Raw genomic sequence first — 6,205 nt, 5'->3', positions numbered from 1 at the left:
ATCTGACCCCTTCTTATATAGATAAGGTTCATCCCAATAGTAATTGTTGACATCCTTGAGCAGTTTCTTCTTTTAATAAGGATCTATGCCTTCTGGAAATTCTTCACAAACTTTATGGTTCACTATGTCAGCATACCAGGACAAATCTTCACTGTCAACTGCCATCCATTCCTCCATCTGGTCCTGCTCGATCGGATGTCCGAACACACTCGATCGAGTGCATGCTCTAGTGGTCGGTCGAGTATTTTCCAGCTGCATCAGCTTTTCTTCAGGCATTGAATCATCAATTGGTATAGCCTCTTCTATCCACATTCTGGACAAATGATCAGCTACTCCATTCTCTATACCCTTCTTATCTACTATCTTCATATCAAATTCTTGTAGAAGCAAGATACACCTTAACAACCTAGGTTTGGTGTCTTTCTTTGAGTAAATGTGCATTAAAGCAGCATGATCAGTATACACAATCACCTTGGAACCCACTAGGTAGCTTCTGAAGTTCTCAAATGCAAATACTACTACCAAAAGTTCATTTTCTGTGGTTGAATATCTCCCTTGGGTTTCACCTAAAGTTCTGCTTGCCTAATGTATAACATGCAGCTTTTTCATCAAAGTTGAACACAGTTTCCTTGCACAGAAATCTTGTTAAGGGCCTAGCAATCTTGGAAAAATCCTTGATAAACCTCCTGTAAAACCCAGCATGTCCCAGGAAACTTCCTATGTCTTTTACTGTCTTTGGTGGTTGAAGTTGGAACATGACTTCAATTTTAGCCTTATCAACCTCAATGCCCTTCTTTGAATTCTTATGTCCAAGAACTAACCCCTCTTGAACCATGAAGTGATATTTTTCCCAGTTCAGAACCAGATTTGTCTGTTCACACCTTTTTAAAACCCTGCATAGGTTAGCTAGACAAGAAAAGAAAGAGTCTGCATAGACAGAGAAGTCATCCATGAAAACTTCAACAACATCCTCAATAAGATCAGAAAAGATAGACATCATGCATCTTTGAAAGGTAGTTGGTGCATTACATAGTCCAAATGGCATTCTTCTATAAGCAAAAGTACCATATGGGCATGTGAATGTGGTTTTTTCTTGATCAATAGGATGAATTGGTATTTGGAAAAATCCAGAATATCCATCCAAGAAACAGTAATGAGTATGATTAGCTAGCCTTTCAAGCATTTGATCAATAAATGGGAGAGGGAAATGATCTTTTCTAGAAGCTGAGTGAAACAAGATTTATATTGTGGTGTGAATGATGATGTATGCAATGGTGAGATATGAATGGAATGATGGATGGGTGTTTCAATTCCCCTTATGCTATTGCAGTACAAGAGGTATCAATCCTAAATGAGTGTTTGTGAACAATTAAGATATGCATATGAATCTAAGTTAAGACAAATGTAAAGATTGTTTGCCACTAACAATCCTAGGAAGAAAATGTAAAATGCAGAAAATAAACTACAAGAGCTAACAACTAGATGCAGATGAAACTGAATGATTGAAACAGTGATAAAGCAAGAACAGAAACAGAGACTACTACTAATGAACTAATGCAAGATAATTAATGAACTGAAAACTAAATGTATGCAACTGGAATGAAACAGGAATGAAACAAGACAAACACAAATCATAGACACAGAGTTCTGGGGATGAACTCGAGCAGCACTCGACCGAGTGTAGGTCGAGTGGGTGGTAGAGCTAGACTAGATGCAGAAACAGAGCAATGCAATAAAAACAGAGTAATGCTAAATCCAATCAAACAACAAGCAAGCATCAGGATTAAGACTAAGATTTCAATAAACAAAGAAGGTCCTGAGGATGGATTCATGGGATGGACTAATCATTGTGGTTATCTAACTTGGTCAACAAATCTCAAGCAAACTTTGAGCTAACCTCTAGACATATTAATCTAAGACAAGTTTCTCCCACTCTCATGGTCAAGAAACAATCAAACCTATGCAACTCTAGACTTGTTCTCACACAGTAAAGAATCTACACAAGCAGGCATTAAGCAATACATCTCAAACCAAACAAGACCTCTAATCTCTTAGCAAGCCTAATGGTAAGCTCTAGATCTAGCCTTATCTATGCTTCCTAAACATTGGTGTGATGCTAAGAAGCTTGAAATCAGACTCTACCCTCTCAGATATAGAATCAGCATTAAGATCATCTACCCTAGAAGAGATCTACAACAATCAAGCTTGACCAAGTCACACAAACCACAAGATCAATCCATCCTAACCCATCCTCAAGATCCTAAGGAAACTACTCACAACAATACATGATGATCAAAGTCAAAAACCCAGAAAATATTGAAACTTGCATTATTAGAAAGATTAAACAAAGATCTTTAATATTGATGAAAGGATGAAACTCAAATTCTCAATATCTTGAAAGTTATAGAACCAACAAAATATAAGAATCTAGTCTTCTTTTTTAAGGAAGTACAAGATCTTAAAAATAAAAATGCAAAAGGAATAAAACTAAAAAAAGTAAAAACTAGGTTTAGGGAATATCTAAAAAGTTGCACACTTTGGTGGCTGCAGGTACAAGGCCTTATATAGGTGAGGAGGTGGAAGCCCTAAAAATAGAAAAAGTCAAAGTAGTCAACGGCTCGGTCAACTCGACCAGTGCTCGGTCGAGTCCATGGTCGAGCTGGCTTCTCTCGTGCACACTCCACTCGGTCGAGTCCATCTACCCACTCGGTCGAGTCCATCTACCCACTCGGTCGAGTGCTTGGTCGAGTTGGACTCTGGACCTTGGTTCTTCAGCCTTAACTCTCTTGCTGTCCCTTCAAGATTGCTTCACTTCTCCTCAGGATTGTTTCCATGCTCCTTAAGCTCCAAAATCACCTGTTTATGCATGAAAAGATGCAAATGCAATGCAACTAAACTCTAATGCATGATTAGTCCTAAAGCTACACAATAATGATGAAAATGGCTAGCAAAAGATGCAAAAGATGTGAATAAACTAAGGGAAAACATGGTAAAATATATGAACATCACTGAGTTAAGTTTTCTGTAGTCAATGAACATCCTATGTCATGTTATGGTCCTAGTTGGGATTAATTCATCTTGATCATTCTTAACTACAATAATTCCACCTTTTTTGGGCACATAATGCACTGGTGAGACCCAAGTACTATCAGAGATAGGGAAGATCACACCAGCACCAAGCAGTTTAAGAATCTCTTTCTTTACTACTTCTTTAAAGTTTGGGTTAAGTCTTCTTTGGGGTTCTATGTTAGAGTAAGATTCATTTTCAAGATGAATTCTATGCATGCAAAGACTAGGTGAAATTCCCTTGATATCATCCAAGACTATAGCTCTTCTAAACTTTCTAAGTTCAACAACTAGCAAATCAAGCTCTTCATTACTCAAACTAGAATTTACTATTACTGGATAAGTAGAGTTAATTCCCAAAAATACGTACCTTAGCCCAAATGGGAGTGATTTGAGTTCCACTTTTGGTGCTTTTAGCTCAGACCAGTCATCAGTGAGAGTTTTGGCTGAGTGCTCGGTCGAGTGTTGTTGCTGCTCGATCGAGTACATGCTCGAGTGTTGTTGCTGCTCGATCGAGTACATACTCGAGTGCATGGTCGAGCTCTCTGTGTCTGCTATCTGAACTAACCAGACTTCCTATCTTGATGCTAGTAACCCCTCAAAAGCTTCTAGAATATCACATTCTCTATAAGAGTCTAACATCTCTTCATAAGCCTTGGTTTCTCTATATAGGAACCCTTCTTCCCCACTTTTGGTCAAAGCAGTTTTAAGGTGATCTTGTTCTGATAATTCTTCCATCAGCTCCCATGCTAATTTGTCTATTTCTTCAACCCAACAGATTTGTCCTCCAATTGTTGGCTTCTTCATGGTCTCTAAAATGTCAAATGTCATTCTGAGGTCTTCTCCCAAGTTGAGATCTATTTTATCCTTTCTCACATCAATTATAGCTCCTGTTGTGGCTAGAAATGGTCTTCCTAGGATCAAAGGATCTTTAGGTTCCTCATCCATTTCCAGAACTACAAAGTCTGTTGGGACTTCTATTGTTCCAACTCTGACTGGTAAGTCTTCCAAAACACCATGTGGCAATCTTACTGATCTATCAGCGAAGATCAGAGATATATTGCATGGCTTGTACTAGCCCTGGGCGTTAGGATTTTCGGATCGGATCGGATCGGTTTTTTTGGATTTCGGATTTTTCGGATTGGGGGAAATAGAATCCGACTGTTTTTTGGATTGGATCGGATCGGATTCGTTCGGATTCAGATCGGTTTTCAATTTTTTTAAAAATCCGAACTAAAACCTAATCGGTTATTTATATCATTTGGAAAGTATAGTCAATAAGTTTGAATAGCTTAGATGGCTACAACGTGTGTCCCATCACCCTAATGTCGGAGGTTCGAGTCCCCATTATGGTGATTTAACCTAAAATTTTTAAAATCGATCCATTTATAGTTATTGGGCTTCAAAGTTCAAACAAGGCCCGAAAATAAATAAACCCAAATGTATTGAAAATAACAGTATATTCGGTTTAGCGGATAACCGATCGGATTTTGGTTCGGATTGGTTTAAAACCGAAATCCGATTCACAATCAGTATAGAAACCGATCGGTTTTAACAGATAAACCGAAACCAATCAAATTCGGTTTATTCGGATCGGTTCGGATCGGGTTAGTCGGTTTTGGATTATATGCCCAGGGCTAGCTTGACCGTCTATGAACCCTAGACGCTTAGCAACTGACAGAGGCATTAGGCTGACTGAAGCTTCCAAATCACAAAGGCATCTGTTGAAAGTCAAAGGACCAATGGAGCAAGGTAGTGTGAAAGAACCTGGATCTCTTAAGTTTTGTGGGTTTACTTGTTTTTGGAATATAGCACTACACTCATGGCTAAGAACCACAATTCCTTGAACTTCTTTTTGATCCTTTCCATTACAACATCTTTCACGAATTTCTGATAGGGAGGAATCAAAGCATAGGCATCTATTAAAGGCATCCTAAGCTCAATTTCTCTAACTTGTTTGTCAAACAGTGCCTTATACTTTTCAACCATCTGCTTCTTAAATCTTCCTCGGAAAGGTAATGGAGGCTTGTAAGGGGGTGGAATGAACCAGACTTCCTTTTCCTTGGTAGCAGCTGGGTTGAGCTTTTCCTGGGTAGGTACTCGACTTCCTGCTCGATCAGATACTCGATCGTGTGACTGCTCGAGTGGTTGGTCGAGTGGTTGCTCGAACTCCACCTGTTTTTCATTCTGAGTAGTTTCTTGTTGAAACTCCTCCCCATCTTGAATATCACTGTCCCAGTGATTGGCAACACACCAATTCGTTCCGGTAGTTGTCTGCAACTGGGAAGATTAATGGCATTAACAAACTCAGTGGTTTGTTCAACTGCTTTTCCCTTCATCTGACTTTCAATGGTCATCATCTTTGATTGTAGGGTGTTAAACTTGAGATGCAAATCATTATAAGAAGAATCCAGCCTGTGGTTCAGCTCAATTAACTTCTTTGCTGTCTCAAGCTGCCCATTTGCTTGTCCAAGTAGCATCTGCTGCATCATAGCTCTTAAATCTGGTTCCTGGCTTTGGTTGGAGCCAGGAAACCTTTTGATTGCTGCCTGGGTACATAATTGTTATGTTGTTGGGGCTGTTGAGGTGGATAGACTTGGTCTTGTGGGTTTGCCACATTAGTACTTCTGTAAGACAGATTGTTGTTCTTGAACTGGTTGTAAGGCTTGAAACCACCCTGATTCTGTACATAACACAACTCAGGCATTTCATTCTCCCCATCTTGAATTGTTGTATCTTCTTCAGCAAGAAAGTGAGTGTTTTTCTGTTGACTGAGCAGAATCTTGTCTAACTTGTCATGGACAGTCTTCAAATCTTTCTTGTACTTCTCATCCTGGGCAGAATCAACAAATCTAGCAGTCCTATCATAGTCTTCATTGTAATTCCCATCTGATTGGGCCAAGTTTTCTACCAATTCTCATCCTTCATCCACATGTTTGTTGAGAAAGTTCCCATTTGATGCAGTGTCCAACAACATTCTGATCTTTGGTAGAACTCCTCTGTATAGTGTGCTAAGTAGAGACTCATTACTAAACCCATGATGAGGACATTGGGTTTGGTAGCCTTTAAACCTTTCCCATGCTTCACAGAAAGTTTCATTATTCTTCTGTGCAAAACCATATATATCATTCCTCAATCT

General features: G+C 39.1%; 1 non-coding gene across 1 annotated transcript; it reads left to right on the top strand.

Moving 5' to 3' along the window:
- The first annotated feature begins 6,098 nt into the window (after positions 1-6,098).
- On the top strand, positions 6,099-6,205 carry LOC147950246 (small nucleolar RNA R71). The gene has a single exon (XR_015565117.1). It is a non-coding gene; the product is annotated as a small nucleolar RNA R71 (small nucleolar RNA).

Source organism: Camelina sativa, chromosome 1 (genome assembly GCF_030686135.1).
Source record: "Camelina sativa cultivar CO46 ecotype springtype chromosome 1, ASM3068613v1".
Taxonomy (NCBI): Eukaryota; Viridiplantae; Streptophyta; class Magnoliopsida; order Brassicales; family Brassicaceae; genus Camelina; species Camelina sativa.
The sequence above is the reverse complement of the archived record's forward strand: the minus strand, read 5'-3'. Positions and strand labels throughout refer to the sequence as shown.